Raw genomic sequence first — 14,506 nt, forward strand, 5'->3', positions numbered from 1 at the left:
ATAAAATGACAAAGGTGTTTTTGACTTTTAAAATACAAAGAAATTTAGTGTAAAGCTTAGAAAGTGTAAGCTTTCCAGAAAAATAGTAATAGAGATATTGAGAAAATTTGAAAACTTAGGAAATATTCAAGATGAATTTGAAAGGGGAATGGTTTGATAATATTTATTATAAAGCAAAGCAATCGGCAAGTCTTAAATTCCTTTATTTTGGGTTGCTATGCTATTTTTCATTATCCATTTTAGATAGAAGCTAAGTTTTCTTTGCATTCGCTTCAGAACTGAAACCTTAAAGATCCAATTTCGCGATAAGAAGGAAAAGAAAACGACACAAAAGTTTTCTGTTCGAACGGAAATGAATTTCTGCTGCCCGTACCCAAATCAAGTCTTTTGTTTTCGTATTTTTCTCTCTGGATTCCCAAGTGTGTCGTTTCAAGATAAATTTAGTGTGCGACTCGTGCTAAAAGTCCAACTGGTAACCTGCAACCGTAACGGAAACCTTGATACAAGGGGAGCGTGCGCTGGAAACATAAACCTTTCGTAAGGAAATTGAAAAAGAAGGACAAGAAAGGGTCGGATTAACTGTATGGAGAACTGAGCTACCAAAAACAAATCAGAAAGAATGTATTTCGATTTCCATTCCACTGCTTGTTAGTTTTTATTCATCCAAGCTTCAGATTAGTGGCCAATTGAATACAATCTTGAATACTAATCAGACGAAAGTAATTGATAATTGAATTTATTCTACTTGAATAATTTTCATATTTCCAATCGGATATCATGATATTAGATATTCTCTTAGATTAAATAGTTTTTAGAAATAAAAGCTTTCTTTACTGTGTTGCAATAAAAATCTAATAAAATGTATAAAATCCATAATGGAAATGTATTACTAAGAATAAATTTGTGAACTTTAAAATTCTCATAAAATGAATGATAAACGAAACAATCTTAACTTTAACAATGAAGTAATCTTAACTTTATCAAAATTGTATTAAATTTGAGGATTGAGTAATGTTAAGCATATCCTTTAGAAAGTTATAAAGCTTAATTTGAAAAAATTTGGGAAGCAAGATGCTCAAATAATCTAGCCGAAAAATAGATAATTCTGCTAGATATCTAGCAGAAAAAAAACTCGTTGAGAAACAAAGCTTGAACATTCAGTCAAAATATGCAATAAAGGTTCAGAAAGTTGGAATATTTGGCACAATAATACATTTTCACAACAGAATCTGAAAAATGAAGCTTTTATCGAATTGTCTAATGTATAAACTAAAACAAATAACCAATATTATTAAACATAAAAAATTATTTTTTTAAATTTTACTATTTATCTATTACTACTATTACTTTTTTTGCCATCAGAAAGAGGATACTATTGTTTCAAGAAAGTTTGAAATAGTAAATAAGAAGCAGCTGTTTCATTCATAACATAATTTGGAAGAAAAAAAATACTTGACCCCCTTCAAGGAGCGAAGAAGTTTTAGAAATTTTGATAAAATTTAAAATGTTAAAAATTCCGAAATGAAATGATTCTCTTCCTATATTATAAATACCTAACAACCTGATCTAATTTTATGAACTGTACAAGAGATTTAAAAAGTAATTGGTAAGACACATTTTCGCGAATTTCGGCATTATCGGATTCAAATTTTATTATTCTTGAAATCGATTATTTTTCTTTTATGTTAGAATTTTAAAACATTTTTAATATCTCAATCCCATTTTATATAAATTTATTCATTTTATTATTAAGTTACTCATATCTGTTTCACTTCTCACTGTTTATGTTCAACAGAAACCATTATTTTTATGAAGTTCAGCTTTTCTCCCCCAAGACTGTGTCATGTCTAGGTAGGAATATATAAACTCCAATGTTTACTATATATATATATATATATATATATATAATGTCAATTGTTTGAACATTAAACAATACCCTACTTCTTGATTAATTCAAAAGATCTTTGGTACTCATGTTCTTTAGCACTTGGAAGGACTATTTGGACTAATAAATGAAGGAGGTAAAATAGAATTAATAATATTTATATTTCCCCCCATAAATTCAAAGCATGTATTCGCACAAACACTATTTTTACATTTTTTAACTACCTTTTCAGTGACATTCCTGTAATTCTATTTCTCTACTTAATTTTGAGCAAAATTTATATCAACTTCTTTCTTCCGTCGAAATATTAAACTTATTTTATTATTTTAAAATGTTTATTATATTAAAAGCCAGTTTTTACTAATATTAAAAGTTGCTTTCTTTCACTTTTATTTTTATTTCTTATCTTTATAAATAAGGCTAAAATTTCTTTTACGTGTCGACTTCTTTTTGTCTTATAATCTTGTACTTTAAAACTTATTGGTAGAATAAGTTTTTATTTTACTTAAAAAGTTGACCACATTTTATTCAGATATTATATGGTTTATAGCACTGACTTCAAAGTAAATTTTTTCTTTTAATGTATCAAAGGACACTTCATCAAGTCTTTTATATTCTACAACCCAAAGTTGGCATCTTTCGCCGTAGCGTCTACAATTCGGATGTTTTTTTTTTTCTACTAACCTTTTATTGTTATATCCTTATTTATTTTAAATTTAAAAAATGGATTTTAGAAATTAATAATTAGGTAATTTGAAAATGATAAAATAAAATAGGCAAATGAAAATAGTAGAATCTGAGCTAAACCAAAATTTTGTTTACAAAAATAAGAATACAAACTAATGTTTTCAAAAATATGTTTATTAACAGATGTATTGACATTTTGAAAAGGGTACATAGCATCTTAATTCGTGAATATTATATTTTTGAACATCAGTTTAATTCTTCACGACGCATTCAACATTACAGTTATCTTTGAACATGCATACTATCTCAACAATAAAGCAACAGCAGTTTCCTAATAGTTTATTTTTTATGCAAATATACTGAATGTCTTGCGATGCGTGATCCGAATAACTTTGTCACTTAATTGAAATAATAATTAAATACACGGGAATAAGCATCACTTCAACAAAATATTAAAGCATTTATTTTTCTCGTAAAATCACCACACCCATTTCGGAGGAATAACGGAAACAAACACAGTTTGAAGTCCAGTTCTGTTGTACCATTAAATTTCAGTGTTAATCCACAAAGTAGAATTGGTATACCACTTTCATTTGATGTTAGCCTTTCATTAAGCTGAGTAATCATGCGAAAACCATGCCCCTCCCAACCCTTTCGGCAAAGTTGCTGCTTCGTCATAATCTGTACTCATCTACTGCTTCTCGGCAACTTCTCTTCAAGAAAATGAAGCGAAATTTTAGCTGCTTAATTCATTTGAGCAAGCTGCCGGCAAATAATCAAGTAAAACGTTTTACACTCTGCTTTATAAAATAAAAGAGTACGCTTTGATTAAGCAGAAATATTAAACATGACCACGCGTTTATACGATTAATAGTATATTCTATAACTAATGAGTAGAAGTCTCAACAAAATTTTCTCACAAACTCTAATAAAGGCGTAATCCCTTCCTCCGTATAAAATTGTGAACTTTAAAGTAAAGCCACGAATGCTTTGCATGGAGCAAGCGAACAATAAATATGAAATATAGCTCTTTGGTGAGAATCTAATATATATTTTACTGAATATATCGTCCGAATATGTATTTTGAACTCCTTTATACCCACCGAATGGAATCAAAATTTCATGCATAACTAGAGTTGTAGTTGTAAGGCAAAGTACCATGAATGCCATTAGCGAACAATAGTTACAAAATGTTGAAGTTTGTGTAAATTTAGAACATTTAATAAACTTTGGCATTTTGGGCATCCTTTTGAAGATCGGTGGAAAGAAAAATTCGACAACGAACTGCGATTGCAGTTACCAGATCTCGTACGAAATTTCATTATTTCAAGTCATTGCGTTTTTTGAGTTATTGCATTGACAAGGACAAGAGAGTATCGATTGACTGACGCTCATCTCTCTGACAGGTTTGTTTCGAAATAGGAGTATTTTAGATGGTACGCCTAAATTTAATTTATATGTCTTTAGCCTGTTAACCGGGTAATTAACTTATATTCAATTCGTTTTGCATTGAAATATTTCGTCATACCCAGTTAGCAGGTTAAGCTAATTTTGCCTTACTTTTTTGATTCGCGCTCTTTACGTTTTATAATTATAATGCTCACTTGTACTCGGACAGCCAGACAGACAAAATCCTCTTTATAGATTTCGTGCAAAATTTAAAGTAAAAAATCTACAAATATGATGTAAAATCTATATGCTAAACTTCATCTACCTAGATCAAAACGGTTTTGAGTTATGGTGATCATAGACAGACAGACATAACTCCAAATGTGTTTTTTATGCGGGAGGTCTGAAATGTGAAAAGTCATCAAAATCTCAGAAATATTCGGAATTTTGAAGATTACAATATATTCTTTTTATATATTTCGTATGCGAGAAAGTGAAAATGCTAAAAATAGTTTTAAAAAATTTTAGGCTATCAAGTGCCATTTCGAAATTGAAAAATAAATTCTTGACATATGAATCAATTTACTACAATGTGCGCATATGTATGATTACTCCGTATAAAAGAACACATCCTAATATGAAATTACGTATCGCCTTTTCTGATATTTGATTTCCTTTTTCAACTTATTTGATAGTTTTCTGCAACAATTTCCTATTATTATGGCAGTATACAATATCCATGACTATTTAAAGGCCATTCTCTTTGCTAGAGGATATCTAATCTTTATTTAAAGAATCCTCGTTTAAAGAGGTTATTCTTCAGGGAACCATAATTAAAAAATGAAATAATCCATTTTTAAATGAGTGATTGGCTAATAATATACAAATATAAAACAATTAAAAAAATCATCAATGTATTTTTCGATAATTTATTTTTAAATCGATAGTTATAGGGGTGGTATAAAAAGAAAGAAGAAAATTAAAATAAAGAAGAGTTTATAATAACTATAATGTGTTAATTTTTAAAGTAAAATTAATTGTTACCTCATTTAAAAATTCGGAAAAGTTACCCTAGGCTGAAATTCCAACGCCATTTCAAATAATTCAAAATAATTGTTTAGTACCTATGTACAATTTTAAATAATATAAAATAATAAAATAAAATTCAAAACGTAATTAATGCTTCATCCGAGCATTTCCGAATTTTCTTTTATTTTTGCCTTCTCAACCTTTTCTCTATTAATTCATAAGTTTAGTTAGTTTTTTCGTTGCAAACTGCGAACAAATGATATATTTTCCTTCCTTTAACTTTTTTATATATTAAATTAATATATGAAATACATATGTGAACAGGTTTTGAGAAATTAACATTTTCATGGAAAGAAATGAATTTTAATAATCTGTGAAGCTATTCAGTGAATTGTTACCAAAATCCAAAAAGTTAAAATTGTTGTAAAATCCAAATGTTACAAAATTGTTACCAAAATCGTATTAGAAGGATATTCTAATACGAAAACTTCATAATATTTACTTTCTCATTATTATTATTTCTCATTATTATAGTTTCATATTCTATCATAATATCAAATTTCTGAATTCTTGAGAATTTATTAGTTCTAAAATATCAAGAGGAAGTGTATAATTTTATAAACTTGGCAATTCCAAATTTCCGACTAACATACCCTTGTTGAATAATATGTTGGTGGTTTTATAGAATGCGAAAATAAATTTCAGCATTGGCGTGTAGCAAATGGAATATTCCGATATTTGCATAAATCTTTCCCTCATATAAAAAAAAAACATAAACTCTTCTAAAAGTCCGTTCAAGTCTTAAATCCATTATAAGATTCTGAGCAAAATTTGAATAGTGATTTGAATTTTTGAGCTTCAAAAGTATTAGGATGTTATTCGATACTTTATCGATACGACGACAAATTATTAACAGACCACAGAATATGTAAAATATTACGGAAACAGGCGTAAGAAGCTTTTCCCATTGAGAATTTCGGCTGCTTCTTTAAGCACTGCATCAGCGGAATCGAAACTTGGAGGAATCAAAGCTTTCGTGAATTTTTAATGTCTCAAACGAGTTCTAAATAACGAGAAGCTGAATAATCAATGTCCTGAGCTGCAGGAACAGAAGTGTTTAATCTTGGGCTTGATCAAAGGAAAAGCCTTTTGGAGGGAAAGCTTTTAAGGCCTGCGGCCCCCACCCTTTCTTGTGTGCCTTCCTCTTTGAAGGGTGAGAGGGCTTTTAGGCGCATCACTTCCAATTCCGAAGCGGGTGTTAAGTGTCGCCTTAGGTACAAAATAAAGCCCAGGACTGGACGCATCCATGAATACTTTAGGCATTCTGCCTTCGAGCGTTTATTTCAAGTTTTAGTTCCAGCTTGCTGACAATTAAATACTCAAGTAAATAGAATTCTGGGCCTGAAACTAATGAACTCTGGAAACTGGAACTGAGCTGCCAAAATGTGGCTTCTTTCAATGATAAGTTAACCCTTATTTCGCTTTTTCGCCACGAATGTAATCATAGCATTTTCCAATTTATCGAAAAGGCTGTTATTAGTAGTGAATAAAATAATATTATTGGAAAAAGTCTTCCGTGTTCAGTATGACTTAAATAAAATTTTATGCCTGAAACTAATGAACTTTTGAAGTTGGAACTGTGAAAGCAGTGGCCTCTTTCAGTGATAAATGAACCCCTTATTTCGCTTTTTCATCACGAATGTAATCGCAAGATCTTCCAATTTATTGAAAAGGCTATTATTAGAAGTGAATAAAATCATATTACTGGAAAAAGTCTCCTATGTTGTGTATGACAAGAAAGATAATTTTCATAAAAGTATGAAGCAGTTAAATAAATTAAGAAAGAATTTGCTTACAGTGAATTTTAGGCATTGATTTGCATAACAAATTTCATTAAAGTAAATGCTTTCTCGTTGCCTTGAAAACAAATTCTGAAGGCATGATAAAATAGTAAATGTACGTAGAAACGCAATTAATAATTACATGAAAATCTTAAACCACAGCACAATTCTCTAGTCTCCTTTTTACCTCCCCAATGTAAGTCGAAAAATCTTAAAGATCTGAAAAAATCAGATTTCTTTTTTTGTATTGGATAAAGAAATGCTAAAATCAAAACTTTCCTGTTGCTTTATTTGATTCCCAGTTCTCCGTTTTCGTTTATGTTTGATTTATTGATGGGCAAGCAAAATTCCTTTTCAGTATATAGGATCATTTATAGAAATAAATTTTGCTTAAATTAAAATGAAAGAATCAATAGAACGAATCAATCATGTTGCGCTTTATTGAATGAAAAGACCCCATCGAAGCCACCTTGAAAAATAATGTTTTGGCCGAGAGTATATACAGCATGTTTATTTTTTAGCTGATATGGAAATAAAGAAAATAATCGATTTATGTTTTCGAAATACTATTTAGTCGTATGGTATTCTAATAAGAAAAGGGTTGACCTTGTACTATATATATTTTGTGCTTCAATGCCCCCCCCCAAATTCAAAGTGAGAAAATTTGGCCTAGAATTAAAAGGCAATAAAATGCACAATTTTACGTTATTTGCCCGCATATGTATTAATATAATAAATATTAAACCGGCTACAAAAATGATGTCTTATTATTTGCATTGCTTTAATTCATATCCATGAATTACTTTATACCTCACCTGTAACCTCTCTCAAAGCTATGTGCCAAATTTCCTTTTAGGAAAAAAAAGAAAAAAAAAAAAGTGGATTTAAATGATTGGACATGGGTGTTACAGACCCAAGTTTTTCTCACTGTAAATGTTTCTTCTCTAATCTGTTTTTAATTTGTATTTAATAGTTACATTTAAAAACATTCTCAAGCAGGGAAAAAATAAAATTGATTGGAAATTTTTCTTTAATTGAAAGTATTGCCTCTTCGCATAGAGGTAAAAATAACTTCACGAATGCTTCCTTCAGAAATGGAATTAAAAAAGAAATTTTAAATTGAATTATTTATTAAAATTGGTTTTAAATAATAATTTATTCGAAGTAAAAAATTTTAAATAATATAATTTTATTAATTATCTCCTGAACAATGAAAGGTCAACGAACAAACTTATTTTAAAATCTATTATACTTGCGTTATCGTGCAGTAAATCATATAATATTGCAACACTCTCCCGGCTATATTGCATGCCTGAGAAGCATGTTATTAAAGAGCGTCGAATTATAAATTTAAGTGATTGGCTCGAATACGCAACAAATTACCCTATTTTCATCCTATTAAACAATAACTATCCCATTACTAAATCTTAGAATTAATATAAAGATTATATGTTGATTACATAAACATCTCAAATATTCTATGGATTCGCATTTGATTAATAAAACATTCCTACACTAAAAAGCGACAACTAATTAGGCATAGAGAAAAATAAAACGGTTGAGGGATTAAATGGAACACATTCATAGCAGACTTTGAAAATGATTCCGAACGCTTGGAGAACTATGCTGGCTTTGATAAACAGATTGAATTCGGATGCCGATTTACGCCTCTTTGACCAATGACATCCCCAGTTTCGAGCTCTGTTCTAAATTAATTTGCTCGTGGGTGTGTGCAACGAACTGTAAAACGATGTTGGAGATTAGTTGTTTGTAGGAAGCCCCTTCCTTCTTCCAGGAAATTCCAAAAGTTCGACGAATTTGTTAGCGAACAAATAACGTTCATGTCGGTTGAAAGGATGCTGCAGAATGGGCTTCGTTTGTTCGGAACTGAACCGTGAGCATCGATTACTTTGGGGGCTTCCGAGAGAACGAGTTCATCCCAGTTTCCAAACCACATTACTCGTGAGGTTCTGTGGCTTCGCCGAGCAGTCGACTGGAGATTATTTTCGACTACCTTTGCAAAGCTTCACCGATGTCTATCAGCCACATACAGAGTCGAATGAGCTACTTCGATAGTACAGTTTGTTGCACAATATTTTTCTATATTATATAATAATAACAATATTCCTCAATATTAAAGAATATTAAGATTGTACAATATTTGTATGCTACTAGGGTAGATTGACGTAATATTGTATCGCTCTTAGTCAATAGCAATTCAAGTTTACATATAATGATTTTATTTTATAAATATTCCATTTTGAAGCTAAATGAGACAATTTTGGAATTGGTCTCATGATTTTGGATCGTCATCAGTTAATGAAGATGATATATGAGCAGTATCTCCCCAGATTTCCCCATCGCAGCTGAAAAAAAAAGGCATTAAACTTGGCTGGGGTTATGTTCTCCAACATTATGTGCGCGATATATTTTTTATGTAATTTTGTTTTGAACTCAAACATTTCAGAAGGTAGGAAACCCATTTTAATTTGATAGAAAAATATAAAAAATGTGGTACTTAGAAATTAATGTGAAAATGTGCAATGATATAAAAAGGTTTATTTTTGCATTATGGTTCTTTTAATCGAATAATATACAGAGTGCACTGATGTTGTATTAAACGAAGCATAGACTTCCCATCTTCAAATTAAACATCGAATACATTGATTGACTCATTTCGTGTTCAGGTAGTAACCAAAAATAAGTTATATCCCAATTAAATGTTGACAGCAAAATGCGTTACAGCAAAATGCAACTTGATGTCAGTTTATATAAATTGGCCACAATAGTTTCAAAAAATTAGGGTTATAATTTGAACTATTTTAAAAAGCCATAATAAAATACTGCATAACTTTCCATGTTAAAATAGCATGTAACAAATTTTCTAACTGTGCCATCTGGATTCAATATAAACATTGTAAAATATCTCAACGAAGATTACCATGAATAGAAAAGAGATTCGCTGCAATGTATTCAAAATGATTTTAATAATTACAATGCCATGATAATTTTTTCATTTTATTAAAAGCCAGTTTATGTAAAATTTGGTTTTTCATTCCCTTTTCCCTGTTTAAGCAAAACCTTTCTCTATATAGGCTCTCCCTTTATAATTTCTCACTTTGGGTAATATTTTATATGCTAATATTTTATTCCATATCCGCATGGTACTTACTGCTTGCAGCGAATGCAATCAAATTGTTATAAACATAACGTAATTTTTATGATAAAATTACCTTAAAAAACGGATATTTTTTTCCGTTCTAGCAATAACATCTGAATTTTATTGTTACTAATGATTTTCTAAATATTACGACAAAATAATCCACTCATTATCGATAATTTTGGCCATTTAATTTATACAAACTTTTGTCTTTGGGTGCAATCTTTCTTTTTATTTAAACAACATACAACAGGCTTAAGCTGAAATTTTTCATGATTTTCTTTAGCTAATAACGAGTTCCTAAGCATTTATGATGTGGCTAAAAAAATGGCATCGTTTTATGTTATAAGAAGGTTATTAAATGTAATTTTTAAAACACATGCAAACGAAGCAGAGTGTTCAAAAGTCCGTGGAAAAGTACCATATCTTCATTTATAAGGCAATTTTATTTTCGAAAAATGCAATTTAGGAGCCATTAGTGTACGTTTGAAAACGTACATACGTTTGTTTATGGGTTTTAAGTAGTCGAATTGTCATTAGACTTGTTCGTGAGGAAAGTCATTTTGGAAACTGTTTTCTGTTCGATGCCGTTGCTATGTTCCTGTAAAGCATGCATTTCCTTTAGGAAATCGAAAGGATAATATTATTTATTATTCTGTGAAGTATTCTCTAGTGTATGTGAAAACTGTGGGAAAATGTCGTTTATTAGGCTTGTGAAATTTGTAGTCTGTGAGGTGTGCAGAAAAAAAAAGGAAGAGTAAATAAAAGCAGAAGAAAACATTTTTTGGTCTTTATTGAAATATGTGTGTTCATACGCATACAGGTTAATCTGAAACGAATACTTGCATTAGAAAATCCCATTAATGCAAAATGGAAGCCGGTATGCGCATAAGTATATGTAAATATATCATTTAATCTAATTTAAATCTTAATTAATTTCTTATTTTTTTATCTTAAATTAGCTCATATTATTGTAAAATGTTCCATTATTTCCACATTCCAGGAGCCAGATTTTTATTTAATTATTTCTAACTCTCGCTCAAAAAACTTGCTAGCTCAGTAAGTCCCACACTGTAAGTATAAAAACTCACTGCTCTCACTGAAAGTATAAAAACTACTAACACCCACAGCATTTCTTTTAAAAATACCTAAGATTCCCTTTTCTAATTCGATAATTATCAAAGAAACTCTTATAAGAATTTTTCAGAAAGAAGTACGAGGGAAATTTTCTCGAAAATTTCTTTTCTTGTTCGAAGTAAACATTTCGTTGGTCATCCCCGTGAACAAACTATGCGCTCCAGTGGGAAAAAAATTCCAAATTAGTCTTTATGTTGACTATTTATCAGCAAATTATGTTACGTTATTCCTATATTTAAGAAAATATTTATGGAAAGTACAAATATGCCTTTCAGTGCTTGCCATGCAAGCATATTAGTTGTTTTACGGATTCTAAGAGATAATCATTTGTTTCACACAGTTTCAATCTTTGGAATTAATCGTAATTGTAACTGTGTTTTGACATTTTAAAAGACTTATATCAAAAAATTTTTCCCTTTTCGCAATTATTGTAATTTATACCCATAAGAGGAAATGAAAAGAAATAAGATCGGATCATCCATTCGATTCTTGTTTTGTGTAAATTTCAAATTTGAGGCTTCGCAAAGAAAGATTACGCAGACATTATTATGTTATTCCTTTGGCCATTTTCTTCTGTCGCTGTATTAGGGACATGATGTGCCATGACGAAATAACTCATATCAGCTAACTAAAACATCGAATCGTAATTGCTACTGAAACTGATGAGTTGCTTATTGAAATATGGAAGGTATCTGACTGCGGTCTGAATGCATGAGTAACGGTGAAAAATTCGAAAACGTATTGAAATAGCCAAAATACTTTCGCAATCAAAGTTACAAATGGCAGCTTTGCGCAGAGGCAGCGTCATAGCCAAGGACGTTCAACCGAGGCGTGACTATTGCTAGTTGAAAGAAAGTTACAAATGGCAATCAGTCTCTTATAAAGAAGAACAGAAATTAAAAATTCAAATAGGATACAAGGGACAATTTCTAATCTTAAAATTTAAAACTAACTTCAATATTCTCGAAAGAGTTCTTAAAGTTTATATATGTATAGGAAAGAAAATTTCTATCATGCAATATAGTTTTAAAAAAGCTTTAGAAATTATATCTCGATGCTACTGGCAGAGCAAATGAGCAACTCTTGTAATATTTTTCAATTTGTAACGATTAAATTGTAAGTAAAAAATATATCGATTATTTTATTTGTCTTTTATGAGTTCAAAGAAAATCCAAAGTTTACCGGAAGGTTTTAGCAATCCTGTTTTCCAACACGTTATTTTCTTTCTTTCTTCCGTACTCATAATCTATTTTCTAATATATCTTCATAATTTTTAATCATCCTGTGTATTAAATAATGATATCTTAGAGATTTTGATGTTTTCATTTCTTTCTGATTGCATGCAATATAATTCACAATAATTACATACAGTAACTGTTTATTGTTATTGTTACAAAATTTAATAAAAGCTGTAAAATAAAGAATGTAAATATTGCAAGAGTAATTTGGAAGTGAAGTATTAAAAAAACGCTACTCTTATAATTTCTAAATGGATCTCTAAATTCTATAACCATAATTATAATAAAAGATTTATAAATCCAGGTAACAGTGTTACCGCCTGTTTTATATTTATAACTTTATAATTTTCCAAAAGTCGTTCTGCCTTTTTTTTTTTTTTTTTTTGTGGAAATCATTTATAAATTGATATATTTTTAATACGAAAAATTTTCTGCAAGAAATATTTTTATAAGTATGATTTGAAAATAATATTTGCTATAATAACATTGATAATGATATAGATATTTTAATGCATTAATTTTTAAAATATAATTTGAAATTTATTCATTCTGTAGTGGTTTAAGAATTAATAGCTTCTAAATATTTTTTTTTTGGTTATAGAAATTAAATTATTAAAGGCTTTTTAGTATTGCATAAGAAATTTTCAAATATCTTATTTTTAAAGAACTCGATAGTTACATTCTTATTATTCTCGCATGTAAACATCATACTTATCAACCAATTCTTTTTTCAATTATTTCGGTCCTCCGATACTTCGAAAATCGATCAACACTCAACGTCTTCTTTCTGAAAAGAAAAAAAAAAAGATTTCACAAAAACTATCTCAGCAAATCAACCAAAAAAAGCGATAAAAAATATCTAAGTTACCGCGGAGAAAAGAAAAAAAAATTACTCTGTAAGAATTCCACAAAAAAATAAATAAATAAAGCATACCATTATAACTTTTAGAGTATGCAAAAGTTAGAACCCAGTAAACAAAAAAGAAATTTAACAAGAAAAAGACATTTTATTGCTTTTTTAAACTTCAGACTTTTTTTATTTTCTTTTCTAAACTCTTCTTTCAGTCGAAGAGTGTTTTGTCAGAGATTTTTCCCTTTTATTTTTATCTTAGTGATTTTGGTGCAGGCGAAGCTTTTCTTGTGATGCTTTGTTAAGAGACTTTGACACTTGTTGGGAGAGGGGTGGGTGGGTCATTTTAGTCTCGTTTCTTCTTTTCTCCTAGGCTTTAAGACCCGAAAAAATGCTTTAAATGATTGACGTGAAAGAGAATGAAATGAGAATGAACGAAAGATTGAGAAAAATTTGTTCTTGCTTATTAACTCTTGTAACTCAAATATGCTAATTCAGACATTAAAGTGCGCGCTTCTAAGTTTGTAAACATATATACTGAAACTTGAAAAAAGAGCCTTTTCATTTGTTTTAGAGCTTTTGTTTTCTTTAATTGTTCCTTACATGTCTTGTGTCAAATGAAGTAAACGAATGTGCTGTCCTACTGTCCATCTTTTCGGATTTTATGGCCATTTTGAAAATGAAAAAAAAAAAAAAAATTATACAAAGTGAGGTAATTATAAGTATCATGCAATTTTAATATAAATACTTATGTTATAAGCTATTAATAAAGTGTATTATGAATAATCTTGACATTGGAATATGAAAAAAATAAGACCAAAACCTGTATAAAAAATTCAATGAAAATCGAGTAAAATTTCTTGTATGTGATGATAGCTAAGATTCATGAATCTTCATCACAATCGAAAAGGAGCATTGCATTGAAACTAATGCAGCATGTTGTATTAAATATTATAGCATTATATTGAAAATTATTCTGATTTAACAAATAATGCATAGTTTGTTTCTTACTTACTATGATGGCTGTAAAAGTTTTTAACAAATTTGAGCCCTTTGTTCTGCGTAATTTGTTTGCCGTTATCCTTTTTAAGATTGATCTTGGTTTGAATTGCAAACTTAATAAAATATGGTTGTACAGTTACGACTATTAAGAATCGTAAATATAAATTAACCCTTTTACCTACGAATTTTACTTGATTTTCCTAATTTGATAGCACATCCTATTTAGGACATTTATTATTTTGATTCCTATAATAATGTATTTGAGATATTGAAATAATTTTAGAGGAA

General features: G+C 29.4%; 1 protein-coding gene and 1 non-coding gene across 4 annotated transcripts in view; both read left to right on the forward strand.

Moving 5' to 3' along the window:
* LOC129983719 (complexin-like) overlaps positions 1–14,506 on the forward strand; it is a 550,382-nt gene that overhangs the window by 310,681 nt on the left and 225,195 nt on the right. The gene's annotated exons all lie outside the window — the stretch shown is intronic.
* On the forward strand, positions 11,913–12,059 carry LOC129985365 (U4 spliceosomal RNA). The gene has a single exon (XR_008785555.1). It is a non-coding gene; the product is annotated as a U4 spliceosomal RNA (small nuclear RNA).

Source organism: Argiope bruennichi, chromosome 9, assembly GCF_947563725.1.
Source record: "Argiope bruennichi chromosome 9, qqArgBrue1.1, whole genome shotgun sequence".
NCBI classification, from domain to species: Eukaryota; Metazoa; Arthropoda; class Arachnida; order Araneae; family Araneidae; genus Argiope; species Argiope bruennichi.